Below are 19120 nucleotides of genomic sequence, written 5' to 3' on the forward strand. Positions count from 1 at the left end.
TGTTAATTTTCATGGGATAATAAGGACATTCACTAAAATCATCATAAATAGTTCCTTCAAATATTGCAAAGCTCAACTATGTAACGGCACCTAATAAATTGCTAGCAGTAGTAAAATATTTGCCCTGTTTTCAAAACTGATTTTTCTGAGTTTAAGATAACAAAACCGTCAAAATTTAAATATACTAATTATTTTATTTATTTTTAATGTAAATTTTCTATTATTTAGTTAGTTTCAAAATGTCTCAATAACTGTAACAAAAGTACTTTAAGAACACGTCGTTTTGCTTTTAATTGTGTCATAGCCATGAGTTTCAGTGTGTTGCCAAGTTAATTATTTATCTATTTTGCGCATAAAAATTAAGATATTAAAAGTATGAAATTATTCATTAAAAAATTAAGCTTCTTTGAGATTATAGTAACACGTAACTCAAGCCAAGTTATATAATTACGTAAAGATTTTTTTTCCCCCGGAAAAACCTGTTTTCGTTTAATTTTTACTTTGATAAAAAAACATGGAAGAGTCCTGCTGAAAATAAAACCTTATTAGTTAAAACAAAAAGAAATTTTGCAATTTTTTAGAAGTGAATAATTTTTCATAAGAAAACTACACACATTAGTAATATAAATGATACTGCTTGCCATGAATAAGTTCAAACTGTTTCCCACAAATAATTTATTACATAATTAATTTAGCTCACTATTGTTCTACTCAGTAGTGGATTTAAGGGGGGGGGCAGGAGGCCCGTGCCCCCCCAAAAGGATGAATTTGTTTAACTATTTTATTCACTATTTTTTAATTGATTGCTCCATAGCATTTTTTTTATATAGTTAATTAAGCAGAACACAAAACACACATAGAGCATATTTTGAATAATAGCATTTTTATTTGCTAAAGAAGTTATGTTGAAGTCCTAGAGTGGCAGAATACATTTATACATTTAACTCGGTGGTTTTGAATTCAAGGGAACGTAGTATCGCGATTCGTCCATTAATTTTTCTTTGATGGAATCTATATCTAACATTCTTCAAAAAATGTGCAGGCGTGCCTAAAAGAATTATTTTGATCCAGGAAGCTATTTGCGAAATAATAGCTTTTTCTTTTTCAGCTTATAAAAAATGCATAATGAAAGAAATCATATCGTAGTTTCTTGAGAAAACCATGATATTAATGGAGGCGGTATGTAATATGAATATGTTATCTCAACTGTATCATGGCTTCAAGAACAATCAGCAACTGCTTCGAAATCCACACAGAAATTGTCCTGAATTTTTCAGAAAAACTTATATGTTTAATAACTATGATTTTCTTAATTAAATAATATTTTATAGGTAAAATACTATAAAATAATATTAAAACCTCAAATGAGGTATGAGTATATTTTTTTATTGAATAACCTCGCCCTCATGTTATAATCATTACGACATTGTTCCTAAAATTAAAACCGCTAATTGTATAGCATTTCGGTAACATTATTATGGTTTAGTATTTAATTGGCTTGAAACGTTAAAAATGTTTTACGTCCACATTCAAAGTATATTGGTACATAATATATATGTTCTTAGAAGTGGATATTAGCTTAAGGGATCCTAAAAAAAATGTAAAAAAAGACATTTTAAAATAAAGTAATGAAAACTTTGTTATGAAACACCGTATGTGGCAGGGGGAAAGAGGAATTCAATTTCCCGGGTCCCCTCCGAGAGATTTTTCTGTATCCGCCCCTGGTTCTACTACACCAACTTTCTAATAATAAGACGCATATTTAAAACACTTCAAGCAGTTTTTAAGTCAGAAGGTCAATGGCGAAAAAAAGAAATTACTCTTAAACATAGTCGAAAATTTCTTCAAAACACCTTTTTACTAATATTCGGTTTAATAATAAAAAAATGTTTTACTAAGGTATAATTCAACATTTTTGTATGTATATTATCAGTTACATAAGTTACGATTAAAAATCTGTAAACATTCGTTGATAAAAAGATACTTTTCAACGAGCGAAACTCTGCATTTTTCTACTGTTGAGATAGGGAGTAAGTTGCCGAACGACACAAAATGGCGGACGCTGGAGCGTGTCGCCACTTAAGAGACGGATCGAGGGCTTTAGCTACAAGCACTGACATCCGATACCACTGGCCATCACTTCAGGCACACGCATGGAAAGCCTCACTTTTTCGCAAAAATCTAGTTCATCTGCAAAACTCACTGATGGCGATATTTGTCCGGCGGGATCCCCACGCGATCACGAACAATTGGTTTTAGAGAAAAAAAAATCTAGACTGATTTATGAAGAATATGAAGGAATGAAACTTGTTACAGAAAGTTTATGGTCCATATGGAATCATTTATTAGCATAAAAATGAGAAAAAAGCCGAACTATTAATAAAATAGACCTTAATTTCACGTATCCTTACTTATTCGAGTTTTTGACGCCATCTATTGGCACTTTAGGCAACTATAAGATTAGTGGACAGAATCGAGTAAGTTTCAGAACACGTGAGCATTGAAAAATTTTTTAATGATATTTACAAAATATTTCAATTGCAATGCGTCTACATTGTTTCTATGGTTCAGAGAAAAAAATCTCGAAATCTCTGTGTTTAGATGATTTTTCATGAATGTGTTTAAGAGAAATATTTCATATTTGACAAAAAGTACTTTTTGATATCATTTTGTGATAAATGTAGGTAACTCAGCAGCAATTTACGTCATGCACGTTGTTTTTTACATTCATCTGATATAGTAAAAGGTTTCATTGCAATCCGGCGATTAGATTTTTTTGTCGCTGTTCCCAAAGAGTCAAGTTTAGCATGTTTTTCTACCGGAACAGCCTTAATGACGACGGTGGATCTTCGACCATCAAGGTTCGAACTCAGGACCCTCCGGCCCCGAATCCGACACTCTACCGATCGGGTTACCACGGCCCTCGTTTGATTATGAAGATAGAGAATTTTTGCGAACTCTTCCCTTTACACAAATGGGATTCTTCCGGTTCTATATTGTCCCTGTTCTGATACAATTTCAAACGTTCTCTTGACGTTATTTCAAAAATTGTTTTGAATCCTAAAAACAATTTTCGGGATCATTATCTGTTTCCAATAAATATAAACCTATTCATTGTTTTTTGTTCATATTCATAGGCTTTGCCGGTATTACACGATTTTAAAACAAAACTTTGGGTTCTTCTTTCCTTTATCTGTAGCAAGCAGACGATCAATAAAAGAAGGATTTTATTTAGAATTTATTACAAATTTTACTGTTAAAGGATTTTTTGAGAAGAGATTTTATTATTTAAATAAAGAATTTTGCAGAGTAATTTTCTTAATGAAATGAAGATGTTTTTAAGGGATAACGTCCTTATTCTGATGCATTTTTTAGAGGTTCTTTTGAAGTTATTTGAAAACTCCTTCTAATCTGAAAAAGGTTTTATGGACTATTTTCCGGATCGTAATCGGAAGTTTTAAAGAGGTCGGTGACTTGATTCGAAAATTATTCTTCTTATTCTATCGTTATTATTATTATTTTTTTTTTTTTAGGGACAGCTACTTTTATTTAAAATGACATTTTTTGGAAAAAATATCTGGTTTTATTTAACGTTTCTTACAAAGAATTAAGATTTTTAGGGAATATTTTCCTCACTTAAACGGGATTTTAATTCTGATATGATTTCCAAAAGGTTCTGGCATTCTTTTACTTGTTTTTTTTTTTCCTAAAAAACCTTTTTCGGGACTATTTTCCGCATCTTGATGAATTTTAAAGTGACCGTTGACTTTGTTTGAAACTTCTACATTTTTTTTTCTACCGGAGTTTTTAGAGACAGATGTCCGTACTCTAAATGCGATAGTTAGCAAAAGTCCCTATCCTGATGCTATTTTTTAGAGGATCTGTTAATTTTATTTCGGAAATTCTTTTCATTCTTTAAAGAAAAAATTAACCCTTTTTTTGTTTCGTGAAGTCTAGAAATACGAATGATTTTAATAACATATAATTCTTTTTGCGTATTATCTGGAATCTCATTTTGCAGACAATTCAAAAGTGTCGTTGTAATATGTTACTCGAAGATATTTATTTCATTTTTTCTTTTCATTCGTTCTTTTTTTCTTCAATTAATATTTTTTCCGCAGCAGGCATATGCGATCATTTTATTTTTAATGGTTGCTTTTACTCTGATCGTGGTCCATTGATTCATTTCGATTTTTAGAAAGACTGTTAGCGTTATAGTGAGACTCCTAACGGACTGCTGTTTTCATTATAATAGAATTTTTTTTGGAGAACTTGATGCTTATGCGAATAGGGATTTTTCGGGAACATTGTGCTAATTCAAATGGGGATTTTCTGGAGCTTATTCTACTCGGTTTTTAGAGGATTTGTTGACGTCATTTTGGAAGCTTTCCTTGAATAAAAAAGTTTTTTCGGGACTATTTTCTTTTTTGATGGATATTTTCAAAGGAACCAATGAAGTTATTTGGAAGATATTTCTCGAATTCTAACGGAGTTTTTTTTTAAGGACTGATGTCCTTATTCGAAGGGGGGATAGGATTTCCGAACTTTTAAATAGTGATGGTTCGGGAGTATTCTCCTCATTCTAATGATAATTTTTAGGGACTTCTCAGAAGCCGATGTCCTCATTCTAATGTGGAATTTTAGGAAAAATTTTAATTTTTTCTTATATACAATTTCGAGCACTATCGTTCTTATTCAAGTGGGAATTATTAAGGGACTGTTAACTTTTTTTTAGGAAATATGTCCTCCTTACGATGAAAAGCATTATGAACTGTTGTCCTCACACAAATGAGGCTTTTTTGGGGGGGGGGAGGGCAAATAATGTAATTATAATTGGAATTTTCAAGGATTGTTGTACTTTTTTTGGAACAGTTGCCCTTAATGACATCTTTAGCTGAATTTCTATTTAGGAGGAACAATAGTGCCATCTGTGTTCTTTTCACCGCCAGGGAGCGATGCAACAATCGAGATATCCCTTACAGCGCGGGCTGCAATCTGATCTGGATTTTAAAAGGAATGTTTATTTTTTAAGACCTTATTCATTTTTTTTCCCTAGCCCGTGCAAAGCCGGACAGGGTTTTTCAAGGATTGCTGTCATTATTCCAAATATTTTCTCTTTTATTTTGGTATGAGTGGTGAGCATTTGTCACCCGTAGCATGAGCTCCCCCCCCCCCCAGGGACGGATCCAGAAAAATCTTTTGGAGGGGGCCCGGGAAACTGAATAGCCCCCTCCCACGTACGATGTTTCATAAGAACATTTTCATGACTTTATTTATATTTTTTTATTTATTTATTTATTTTTTTTTTTTGGATCCCTTCAGGCCAATGAATATACTTTCTTAAGTAGACGTAAAACATCTTAAACATTTCAAGTCAATAAAAAACTAAACCCTTGATAATGTTATCGGGATGCTATACAATGAACGGTTTTAATTAGGAACATTGTCATTATGATTATAGCACGAGGGCAAGGTTATTAAATAATCCCATACCTCATTTGAGTTTTTTTTAATTAATTTACATTTTAATATTATATGATAAAGAAAATCATAGTTGACCAATAATTAATATTTTTAATAAAAATGTTAATTATATTGGTTCCATCATTGAAGAATTAATGGACGAATCGCGATATTACGTTCCCTTGAATTCGAAACCAGCGAGTTAAATGTATTCTGTTACTCTGACCTTTGACTCCAGTGTTACTGCTTTAGCAAACAAAAATACTTTTATTAAAAATATACTGTGTGTGTTTTGTGTTCTTTTTGAATAACTGTAAAATAAATTCTATAGAGAAGTAAATTAAAAAGTAATTTTAAAAATAGTTAAATTAGTTCATCTCTTTGGGGGGGCACGGGCCCCCTCTAAAATCCTCTACTGCCCCCTCCCAAATGACGAAATATTCGAAGTATCCCCATGGAAAATACGGGCGTGTCGATATCCTGATGTCATATTGTACACTAAATTCTTCCTCTTTTATACAGGCCTGTGTTCTAAACATGCGCCACTTCTTGACCTCTATTTCATTTTTGAGTTAGCCCGTGCAACGCCGGGCGACGCAGTTATTTAGGAATAAGTTAATGGAAAAAAAGAAAAATAATCAAGATTTCAACGTTTTAAAGACATAACAACGTCTATTAAGAAAACTCGTTTAAATACATAAGTAATTGGTCGAGATAAGCTATTATAATATTTGAATCATTTATTTAATTTTCTTAAATGACAGATCTAAAAAGATATAATATATTTTCTCTAGATGTAGCTACTTAAGTTAGAAAAAATAAACAACATTCTGCTCTTCAAAAAGGTGCATACTGTCAACAGCAGCGACATATAATTATGAAAAAATAATAATAATAATAGTCTCCATCCCGTGTTCAGAGCTACTCTATTCATTCAGTTACTGAATACTTTTTTTCCCATTCCATATGACACTACGGAAGAATGCAATTAACTTAACTGTTCCTCATTTTCAGTCATCCGGAATGTACAGTTATGACACTGTCATGTGCAGTAACTTCATAAGAGCAAACTTTTCTTGCATTCCTGAAATCTTGCTTTTGAAGAACTGGCTCTTGCCCACAGCCTGACTGAATAATTAGTAATCTGCAAAAGTCTCTTCTTATTTTAATATTATATCTTTGGGTTTTCTATGTGAAACAAAAAATTGTGGTTTTCCCACACTTCGGCGATGACGCAATCCCCTTCTTTTTTGTTCCAAATCTTATTACTCGGTTTCACACCCGCACGCGTTTTCTTTTTCTTCTTATTTACTTTCTTTTCAACTATGATAAAAAGCGCTTTATATTTCCTTGAAATCGCTGGATTCTTTCAAAAATGCTTTATTTTTGTTTTAGTCGTGTTTCTCTCTCTCTTTTTTTTTCTTGGCTAAACATTTTCAACTCTAGTTTAGTCGATCAAAATTAAAGAATTTTCGTTTACTGTTTCTGAACTTAAATAAATGCCCGAAAAAAAAATCGATCAAATGGTAAATGAAGAATGTGCGAAACAGATATGATCCAAAATAAAAATAAATATTTCCTTACAAATAAATGTCCAGATTTTTGATGGAAATTTCTTTTTTCAAAAATGTTAGCCTTTTCGGCATTAGCAGTTGAACTATGATTTTTCTGCAAAAATGGGTTGAGAGAAATTTTCTTACTGAATATTTTGTTTCTACATGACTCATATTTGTATTCTACATTACTTTCTGAACTGATTATGTAATCAAATAATGAAAAACTTGAGTCTCTTTCCCAGGACAAATATTTTTTAAAAACTTTTGCTCTTAATCAGACAATACTTGAAATAATTATTTTACTATTATTACCAATTAATTCAATGAAGTTAATTGCCAAACGTATTTCGCGTGAATAGTAAACTTTATCCAGTTCATGTTTAAATATTGTTAAAATTTTTACCTTTTTTTGTGACTGATTTAAATTTACGTTAAAATGTGCAGAAATTTGTGAACGAAAAAATAGACTCCGCTTCAGGATTCTCATTTATTTTTTTATTGTTATTTAATATTTTAGGTGTGTTTACAGTTGATTTCAGATTTTTAACTCCTTTCAAATGGAGCTCGTCGTGAAACATACTGTTATAGAGGTAACATATTAGATCGTTTTATCTTCTTGTTACTATGTTGTTTAAGTACGAGTAACAATACTGCCGTGGGAGGTAACTTTTTTTTTTTTTGCATTTTTGTCATCTGTTGTACGTTAGCTTTGTTGTACAAGCCAGCTTATTTGGTTTCCGCTTAAAAAAAGATCGAAAAAAAACATCTCATTTCAACATTTCCCTATTGTAAGTATTGAATCCAAAACCCGTTTCTTTAAATATCTCGATAACTCATTTCTGAAGATACTGCCGTCTACCTTCCCATGGTTTGATAAAGCGATTTCACTCCCCTCTTTTAATGTTAAGAGACACACACATTCATAAGATCATTGCACGTAGTCAAACATTTTTTGTGCCTAAATACTCTTAGACAAGTACGTATATATTTTTCAAATAAATGATTATTCTTCAAATAAACAAGTGCAGTTTCAGTTTTGCAATTGCTCCAGAAATGAGTTGGTCTGCGGGACAAAGCAGGCACCTGAGCAACTCGAATCGAAACAATTTTGATTCATGATATACTTTCATACGAACATAATCACTCTAAATCAGGGGTTCCCAAACTTTTCGGATTAGCGACACCCAGGGGCGGCAAATAATGGGAGCAAGAGGGGGCGGTTGCACCCCCAAATATTTTGCGCAAAATATTAAGAAATCGGGAAATTCAATTCACATAACGCGCGAATCAGTGATCATATGCAATAATTAAAAAAAAAAAAAAATCTGCAGACAATCTTTAGTAAAAGTTGATGAAATTCGAGACCTGTCCAGACAAAAGCAACTGTTTTTCGCTATTAGGGTAATAACTTAGAAATTCCTGAATCATTTTCAGAACTTCCAGAATAAAAAACAGATGGAGAATAAGTTTGTTTCAACTGAAGAAGAAATTTCCTCATATGGGTTAAATGCCTCATACTTTTAAGTTCAGAGTTAAGATGATGCTTCTGCTTCTAATGTGAAAGGGCAGTGCACAGGTGTGACTGGCCCGATTTTTACGAGAAGTTCCGTGGTATTTTGAGTTCATTGTTGCGCTTATATTTTAAATGTACGTTCAGTTAGTGAGTGAACATTGATTCCTTCTGTTAAGAGGCATATTTGAGCAATTCAATACATTGTATACTTTCATGGAAACTTCTTACAAAAGACACGCTATTTTTGAAAAAAATTCGTGCATCAACAAATACTTTTGTTGGGTTTACTTTTGTATTTCTTTAACTGAGAGGTACAAAATGGTATTCAAAAGTTAAAGCTAGAACTCTTGATTGAGCTCCTATTAAGAGTTTCTTGTTAATTTGGAATTATTAGACCCATTTAAAAACATATTTAAAAAAGTGACAAAAATTCACATGATGATGCAAAGTCCTATGTTTGGCTCAATATTTTGTATCAAATAATAGATTCATTCAGTTTCTAATGAAATTAACACAAGATTTAGTGATAAATCTAAGTGCAATATTATATGTGCAGGTTATTGAACAAGATAAATAAAATATTTCCGTTACATGTAAAAGTTGTTGAACGAAGCAAAAAGAATTGTTTTGTGAAGAGCCAGTGTACTTCAATGATGAAAAATGAAGACTAGAGCACAAATTTTAAACTTGCGTGGTTTTTTTAAAGAGAAAATTTTTAAAGATGCATTTTCTAACATAACTTTGTAGCTTCAATTATTTTTCGCCGATTCTAATCAACTGTGAAAGATCATTTTCGTGTCTCAGGTTAGAGATTTTTTTTTTTTTTTTTTTTTTTGGTGCATGAGGGACAAGCAAGACTTTCATCTTCAGCTATACTGCCAAGAGCATGCCACTGGACATTGACGGAATATAGTACCAAGATTTCCTTTTTTTCTGGATTCCAAAAATCGAACATTAAAAATTTACTTTAGAAACGGCAGTATCAAGATCTTTTCTGTTACAGTTTATTATTAAATCAATTAAAAGCGTGGAAATTAAAATTTGAATTTCTTTAATGACCTTACTTAAAAAAAATGTACTGGTATTTTATTTCATATTGAGAAAATTCATGTTTAAAAATCTCGACCCCCCAAATGAAATGCTGAAATGCCGCCCCTGGCGGCACCCTTTGAAGATTTGAAAATTTTCCATGGCACCCTAGCCTATCCAAGGGTGAATCCAGTTTCAGATACTAGAGGGGGTCATTTATGGAAGAGGATGGAAGAGGGAGGGGGGTGGCAACGTGAAATCTTCGTGCGTAAATGGAAGATCTAAGGAGATTTTTTTCGAAATAAAAGTTGAAAAAAATGCCGTTTTACGCTATATTTAATCGCTTTAGATTAATCAGGTCATAATTGACATCCCCCCTCCTTTGAATATGAGCCTTATCTCTATTAGATACATCGGTACGCTATGGACACTTCGCGGCACCCCTCATCTCTCCCTGGGCACCTTGCAGTAAATTTCTTCCAAATACAATCAATTTCCCCTCTCTTTTATAATAAATTTACCCGTATGGGATACTGCAAAAGCACTTATTTTCGGGAGGCTTTAATTTTCGAGAACGCGTCGTAATTGCAAAAGTTTAAGCCACGTAAAGTTTTTCAACTTTGCATAAAATTCACGAAATTTTCAGCCAGCGAAATCACCAATATTTTCATTTTCACGAAAACTACGGCTCGTGAAAATAAGTTCTTTTACGTTATTAGCTCACACACATGCCCCCCCCCCCTTCTACAGAAATTCTTTTTTAACTGAATTCAGACTCGTCAGTGTGAAGAAGGGAAAGCATTGCTTTTTAGCTCAAAATACTGCTGAAACTTAACGTCAGAATCACGTAGATTAGGAAGGATTTCAATTACTTTTGAACACGTGTACTCACGTATGCTTGAATATGCATCAGTATAGTCAAAAGACAGAATCTATTTCGCATTACGAAGCTCTAAACTTTTTTTTTATTTGTCTTAAACTTTTCCACTGTCAATTTACTTTACAATTATCTCTTAAAACTTATTTTTCTATTGCTTATTTGATGCCTTTAAAAACACCCCCACAAATTATCTTGACTTTCACGGTGCGACATCCTGTTGGTTTAACTCTCTACTTACTTATGATGTGTCTTACACTCCCAGATCAAACCAGATCGATCCAGATTGTAATGTTTATGACTTTTATGCATATGTCTTATATATATTTTTATGTTATGTAAATGTGGACTTAGTATTGTTATAGTTGTGCTTCCATAAATTAATGATACAATTATCATCGGAAATAATTCTCTTTCAATGCCCCGAAGAATATAATGTATACCCCCCCTCCCCCCACCTCACTTCTTACGTTACAAAAAAATAAAGAAATAAATAAATCACCAGTTAAGGGGTAATAACTCAGGGATGATCTAACCGCAAGCAATTATCTGAAGATCTGACAAGGAGAATCTGTTTAATGTATGAAATCTTCAATAACAGGACAACTTTCCAAATGAAGGAAACGTACTTCCAGTTTCTAGTATTGTAGAGTCTTAAAGCTTCGGCCGCATCCTGGTAGAGCGAAAAAATCCCGTGCGAAGAACCTGTTGCACGCGCATTCACGATAATTTTCAAACTTAGCCACTTTTTGATTTAGGTCCAGTTTTTAGGATTTTACTGTAATTATATATACCAGGAGTTCTCAAACTGCGTGCCGCAGGGAAAGGTGAGGGGTGCCGCGAACTGTTCAAGATATCAATGCATATAAACAATAGAGATAGGCTGGGGTGCAGTGAGAAAATTGTAATTCTTCAAAAGGGCGCCGCGAATCGAAAAGTTTGAGAACCCCTGATCTATACTGTCAAAGTTACCTTTGCTTCAAGCACAGATGTTCCAAATGAAAAAAAAAAAAAAATAAAGACTGAACCACTTTTTTACAAATCTACTTATTAAAAAGACCCGACGAAGCTCAGTGAGATACTAAGAAAATCATTACTGAGAGGGAGAGGATTGTGGGAGTATCAAAATATAATGTTTCTTCTATACCAAATTAATTCAAATGTATCTTTTAGAGAGTTAAAACACCTTTAGTAATGTACGACTTAATTGAAGATAAAACAGATGAGTACATAATAAAATCGTATCAATTCATTCATTCCTATTGTTTGTCATCATGTTTAATAAATTCTATTTGTTATTTTTTAGGTCTTACGTACGCGAGGTAGTTAGCTAAATCAACTTTTCGAAAAAGTTGCCTGTTAACTAGTTGATTGACGTTTTTCGTTGTGTTCACACGAGGCAACTTAGTTGAATCACTTTTTCTTCTCGGGGGAAAAACAGGGTACATAAAAAAAATAATTTCATTTCTCACACCACTGAACTAAGCAGAATTTATTTAAAATTTTAGTTTCAATTTTATGTCAGGTACTTTGATGATATTTTTGTTCTTTTGGACTCGTCTTTCCGTGACCATCATCGTTTTTTGTCGGTTTTAAACTATATTGATAAACATATTTAATTCACCCTTGAAATGGAATCTAAAAATCATCTCTCTTTCTTGGATGTTTCCATCACTCGTTCAGACAATACTTTTATCACTACTGTTTTTCATAAACCCTTTGCGGTCACTCTTCCCCCTACATATATTATCTGTTCATCCCCTCAAAAAAAAAAAAAGCGGCATTCAGAACTTTTGTTTTCCGGGTTTTAACAGTGTTCTAATTCCAATTTACTTGTTTCAGAATTGAATTATTAAAAAAGTGTTGCATTGGATCGGGGGTTTACAAGTGATATCATTGACACCATGCACAGGAAGCTTATCACTTCAACTAAAAAAAATCAAGCACTGGCTGCTCAGATGAATTCTACTAATTTGGTTGTGTTTTACCCTTTTTTTTTCCAAGAACCAGTCTTCAAATCGCAAAGATTTTAAAAAGTTTAATTTTTCGGTTGCATTTTCCCCTATCAACAAACTTAAATTTCCACAACTAAAACACCCGGTTCAGGAACTTGACAGATGGGGCATTTATAGTATTTGTTGTCAATGTCAAATGACATACATAGGACAGACCCGACGTTCTCTTAAATTCCGTATTAAAGAACATGAAAATAATGTCAAGAAACAAGATTTAAAACGTTCCTCTATTGCACAACACTGTTGGTCTTTCAATCATATTTTCGATTTTTCTTCTGCCAAGGTTATTCATGGGCGTTCTTCGATTTATGATTTAGATTTTTGGGAATCCTATTATAGTACGAGATCTGGCTGCAGAATTCTGAACTCATCGAGTATGAAGTCAAAAGCAAATTTTTAGATTACATTATGAAAGGGGCAATGTGTTTTGGCTAGGTTGACTTGCAAGAAGTGCCCACAAGTATTTTTTTTAATCAAATTAATATTGTTTGACATTTTGGGGAAAAAATGACGCATTTGTTATTAAAATAAACTGTATTCTACTTCAAAGAAATATACCTAAAGAACTTGAAAAGTTATGGGTGCCGTTGCGCAGCTAACCGCCGCTACCTATTCGCAGCCACATGTAAACGGGTACTATTTGTGCTCATTTTTGCACTTATAAAGGACAGTCATCATTCATATATCAAATTAAAGCTAGTTTTTTTCGGAACGTGATGAACTAAGGTTTCTTATGCAAAAATGGCCGCAAGTGGGGGGTTGCCAGCTGTTAAAGATTGTTTAGAATGAAAGAGTTAGCGCTTCACAGCATTCGTCCGACAAGGATGGCGATAGCCAGCTCTACGCATGGACGTATCCAGAGGGGTTCAAAGTTGAGCAGCTCCCCCACACCTCCCAACTTCAAAAATAAAAAATATTTAGAATTTAAAAAAAATTAATTGACGGTTGTTTCAATTTCTAAATTTATCAAAGAGTTCAGATGTAGTAACTTGTTCCTGAGTTTGAAAGTGTATACATCTTCTTTGGGAGCTCATTGAAAAGGGAAAGTAATTGGTGTTTAGTTGGGTTAATACCGCACTCATTTCAGAATTTAATTGCTTCCAAAATCTTGAAATAAAAAAGGTGGGGGGGGGGCTAAAAACCAGTCTTCTAACTTACCAAATGATGGGCCTTTTCAGGTGCGCCCGAACTTCAAATTTTATCAGGGTGGGAACTCTCAATGGACCGAATGGAACTCCAAATGTCTTCGAATGATGATAATTCGCCTAATGGAACTCTCCAAATTTAGCCGAATGATATTTTTATCATATCGCCAAACAAAACTTTCCGAATGACGATATTTTTGCCATATCGTCAAACAAAATTTGCCGAATAAGAAAATTTTTGGGAGGTCACAGTGACCTCCCATCAGTACTTCCCTACGGCTGCCCCCTCCCCCTCTCCTTTCATGGTTGAGCTGTATACCTCCTTGGTTGTACGAGTTTAGTAAAGGCACCGCGCATTCGTCAATTGTTAGTAATCTCAACCAATGGTGCAAACAGTAGTACAAACAAATTTTAAATGCTCCAAAGAAATAAAATTAATAAATTTTTGTGTGGTTACATTTAAAATGCCATGTACATATAACATGTATTCCACAATAAAAGGTAAAATTAATTTGTATTGTAAAAATATTTAAATAATTTCTGTACAATATAATTGTCTTTTCATAAATAACTGGGGTCATATTCTTTCATAAATATTAATCTTTTATTCTAATTTTATAAATGAAAGACATTTTACCTTTTATATATATTGAGGAACACATGTTGTATGTATAAGGGATTTTAAATGTAACCAACAAAAATTTATTAGTTTTATTTCTTTTGGAGCATTTGAAATTTGTTTCTACTACTGTTTACACCGTTGGTTGAGAACACTAACTATTGACGCATGCGCTATTACTTTAAAAACTCGTACAACCAAGGGCGTATCCAGTTCATCCATGAAAGGAGAGGGGGGGGAGGCAGCCGTAGGGAAGACCTGATGGGCGAATTTGGCAAATTTTGTTTCCCGATATGGCAAACATATCACCACTCGGAGAGGTTTGTTTCACGATATGATAAAAATATCATTCGGCAAAATTTGGAGTGCCATTAGGGGAATTGTGATCATTCGGGGAAATTTGGAATTCTATTCGGGCCATTGAGCGTTTCCACCCTGATACAATTTGAAGTTCGGGGCGCACTTGAAAAGGCCCATCATTTGGACAGTTAGGAGACTGGTTTTTAGCACCTCCCCCCCCCACCCTTTTTATTCCAAGACTTTAGAAACAATGAAATTCTAAAATGACTGCGGTATTAACCTAACTAAACACCATTACTTTCCCTTTTCAATGAGCTCCCAAAGAAGATGTATACACTTTCAAACTCAGGAACAAGTTACTACATCTGAACTCTTTGATAAATTTAGAAATTGAAACAACCGTCAATTAATTTTTTTAAATTCTAAATATTTTTTATTTTTGAAGTTGGGGGGGGGGGGAGCTGTCCAACCTTGACCCTCTCTGGATACGCCCATGCGTAGAGCTGGCTATCGCCATCCCTGTCGGACGAATATTGTAAAGCGCTAACTCTTTCATTCTAAACAATCTTTAACAGCTGGCAACCACCACTTGCGGCCATTTTTTCATAGGAAACCTTAGTTTATCACGTTCAGAAAAAAATTAAGCTTTAATTTGATGTATAAATGATCACTATACTTTATGAGTGCATAAATGTGCCCCAATAGTACCCGTTTACATGTGGCTGCGAATAGGTAGTGGCCAGTTGCGCAACGGCAACCACAGCTTTTCAAGTTCTTTAGGTATATTTCTTTGAAGTTGAGTATAGTTTATTTCAATAACAAATGCGTCATTTTTACCCCAAAATATCAAACAATATTAATTTGATAAAAAATACTTGCGGGCACTTCTTGCTAGGCAACCTAGCCAAAACACATTGCCCCTTTAATAATGTAATATAAAAAATTTATTTTGACTTCATATTCGATGAGTGCAGAATTCTGCAGCCGGATCTTAGACTATTACATCTGGAAAAATTTTGCTTCAGTAGTTAATGATTTGTCGAGTACGCCCTCTTTCCCTGGTGTTTGGAAATCTTATCTTTAAAAACTTTTTTCTGTTTGTAACGTTTTTCCGCACTATAGGTGTCGTTGCTGTTCTACTTAAACTTCCTTCCATTTTTCGTTCATTCGTTGTGTGGTCTACATTGGTGGGCTTTTCGTTCTTTTATGTACTGATGAAGAGGCTTGCATTTGATAGCCCCGAACAGCAACTCCATTTTAATACTTTATTTGTACTTTATACACGTTGTGTCGTTTTACTTATTCCATAGTATAATGTTTTTGACTGCTTTTTTACAATAAGCAGAATTTGTTCGAGCAGCTGCTCCACAACGCTCTTAATGAAGGATTTATATTGTAAACTTCTCTGGAGGGACGACTAAACATCTCTTAACCCTTTCAAAAAAAAAAAAAATCAACATTTTAACAGATGAAATAATCTCAAAATTTCATGCTGTCATGAATCCGATTGCATGCATGACAGCTTGCAATCGAAAAAACAGAATAAAAATGAAGTTTATAGAAAGCTGTATTAAAAAGGTGGTCACTGTCAACTCCAGATATCAGATTTAGCTTCTGAATAAATGAATAGAACTTAACACTTCGCTGTTTCTAAATAAAACGCAAGAATCGCTATTCAATACTTTCGAGAGTTTAAGCCGGAAATAGTGTCTTTGTTAGAGGATCGTATCAGTGAACAATATCACATACGCGTGAATAACATCAAATAGAACCTTACAAAGTGCAAAATAAGCTTCAAACTAAACATTTTTATAACACACAAGCTATTCAAATGTTTTTCAACGGTACACTTTATTTCTCGATCATAGCTCTTCGTCTGCTTCCTTGACTTTTCTTAAATATTTATTTGTTAACTTTCAAAAATGTCTAGTCGATTTTAATCGCAATATTTTTGTAAATAAATTAAATAAGTAAAATTAAAAACAAATAAATAAATGAAAAAAATAATAGATATTTTTCTGTCTCTCTCTCTCTCTTTATTTGTATTATCACAGTTCATTTTCAAAATTTTCCTCTATTTTTTTTATAATGATAACATAAAACCCTTACCATAATTTCCATAGATATTCCTTGAGCCAAAACAGAACCTTACTTAGAGCCAAAATAACCCTTACCGTAATTTCCAAAAATGTGCATAATCCTGCTTATAATTCTCACTTCTCATTGCCATCCTTAAAACTGAGTGAAAAAAAAAATGAGCAGAGAAATGTTTTACCGGAATATTTTTTTCTTTCAAATATTTTTTGGTCGACATCAGGTAAGCCGGAAACATTTTTAAAGTATTCCAGGAAACCACCAATTATTTCTTCATTTTTCAGTTACTAAATAATTTTGCCTTAATTTACCTAAACTTCAACTTTTTCTTTTTTTTGCAGGAAAATATTTTATTTATTGATGCAATTCATATTAGTTGAATATTTTGAAATATGCTTTATATTATGTAACTAATTTTCAGACAAACTTAAATTTAATTTGCTTTCTCAAACATGATACGGTGTTGCTCAAAATTGAGTGATTCAAAAACATTTGATGTAAAATTGCTTAATTTAATAACCATAATCTTATGCAAGAAATAAATAAATGCCATTGCACTAAACACTCAAAATGATAAACCACAAAGTGAATTAGTTTTTACTAAGTATTGTGCTTTTTAAATGTTTCTATTTCTGACACAGAATTATTTGTTCTTGCATTAATATATGTTACGTTCAGGGCCGCACCGTCCCTATGTGCAAGGTCGTGCTGAGCACGACGGCGCTAGGGTCAAAAAGGCGCCGGGCTCACCAATCAAAAATACTCCAAATGAGGGGGGATTGAACTTTTCATTTTTCCATAAAAGTAGCGGTGAAATTATACTGCTCATTAAAACAAGCAATCCTCCTTGCTGCCTATCTACTCGTATAAGGAAAAATTATTGCCTTGTTGTGTCTGAATGTGCTATTCAAATTCACGGCATAACATTTGCCTTTACTTTTGAATAGCAATGAAAAATATAAATACTTTGTTTTCCTTACTCTGACGACCTGTCATTCTTCTGAAAGGGCGATAAGTTCCAATCTCATCTTCTTGTATCAGGGGTGCCCATCCCCCCCAAGCTCAATGGCGCAAATTCCCCCCCAAAAATTTTTCCGCTTTCGAATTGCGTTAAACATAAGTTTTTAGAGTGTGTAATTTCCAGTCAAATTCACGGGAAAGGGGGGGGGGGGGTAGCGCTAACAAATACCATTTGAACTGAAATGTTGTTGGATTGTTGACCCGCCCTGCCTTCCGTAATTTTAAATCGTGGACCTTGAGTAAACAATTTTTGCTACCCCTGAATTTTGCTACACCTTTTATATATATATATATATATATATATTTCAAACGTATGAATAATTACAGGGACAACTTTCTGGCTTGGCATGGAGTCATTACTAGGTGTATGTAACATGAATCGTGAAACGGAAATTTATTGTCAATTAGATAGGGGGTCCGGGGAGTTTCTTCCCCGAAAAATTTTCGAAATTGTAATTTTAAAACCACAGTTCTACACGATCTCTGGTGCTGTTAGGAGAATAAAAGGTTTGGTGGCCCCTTCCCGGTAATTTTTCAGTATTGAAACTTAAAAAGCGCAATTGTAAATAGTCTACCATTGTGTTAAGGAGAGCTTTCCTTTGTTTTTAAAATGATAGTTCTAAAAACGCAGTTTTAGACTATCTGTGGTAATGTTAAGGAAAGAAGAGATCCTAGGGCTCGCCCCTGGAAAATTTTCAAAATTAAAGTCCTAAAAACGTTATCTATGGTTGGGGGACAAGCAGTTTTCTGAAATTGAAGTTCTAAAATCTCAATTGTAGCCGACCTTTGTGACGTTAAGAAAAAGAGTTTTCGGAAAATCTCCCGGAATTTTCTCAATATTGAAGCCCTAAAAACCAAATTTAAGACGTCTTTTTAATAATGTTGGCGAGAGTGGGGAGGAAGGAGACGGGTGCTTCACTTAAATTTCCGAACTTGTAGCAGTTGTAATATATCTTGATAATGTTAGTGGAAGGTGAATTTTGGTGCCATTCCCCCTGCATTTTTTTGAAATTGATATTCCAAAAACGCAATTCTAGGCTTGTCTTTGATTGTGTTAAGGAAAGAGGGGGAATCAGGGACTCTCTTCTATAAATTTTTCAAAATTGCATCACTAGAAACGCAGTTTTAGATGACTCTTGATGATAGAGAGGGTGTAATTCTGGCGTTTCAGTGGGGGCGCTCTACTGGAAGTTTTCTAAAATTGAAGTCGCATAGCCAAAAAAGATGGATCTCACACACCATGACAAATATTTTTCGGAAATCCTCAAAAATGGGTTCAGCTATTCTGCGCACATCGAAAATCATAACTCGAGAATTTTTAAGAATCAATTATCCTCCTATACATATCAGATATGGAAGAAAGTAAATATGATTTACGAAAAATAATTTAGACACCTTAAAAACAGACTGTTCTACTTCCATCAGCGAAAAATAAGATTAATTGTTGATTGGAGGGACTTCAAAACTAGTTCTTAACGATTCTCAAGGT

At 33.5% G+C, this 19120-nt stretch overlaps 1 protein-coding gene across 1 annotated transcript in view; it reads right to left on the reverse strand.

The window, feature by feature from the left end:
• LOC129218954 (galactose-3-O-sulfotransferase 4-like) overlaps positions 1-19120 on the reverse strand; it is a 126653-nt gene that overhangs the window by 94609 nt on the left and 12924 nt on the right. The gene's annotated exons all lie outside the window — the stretch shown is intronic.

This window comes from Uloborus diversus, chromosome 3 (genome assembly GCF_026930045.1).
Source record: "Uloborus diversus isolate 005 chromosome 3, Udiv.v.3.1, whole genome shotgun sequence".
In the NCBI taxonomy this organism is placed as follows: Eukaryota; Metazoa; Arthropoda; class Arachnida; order Araneae; family Uloboridae; genus Uloborus; species Uloborus diversus.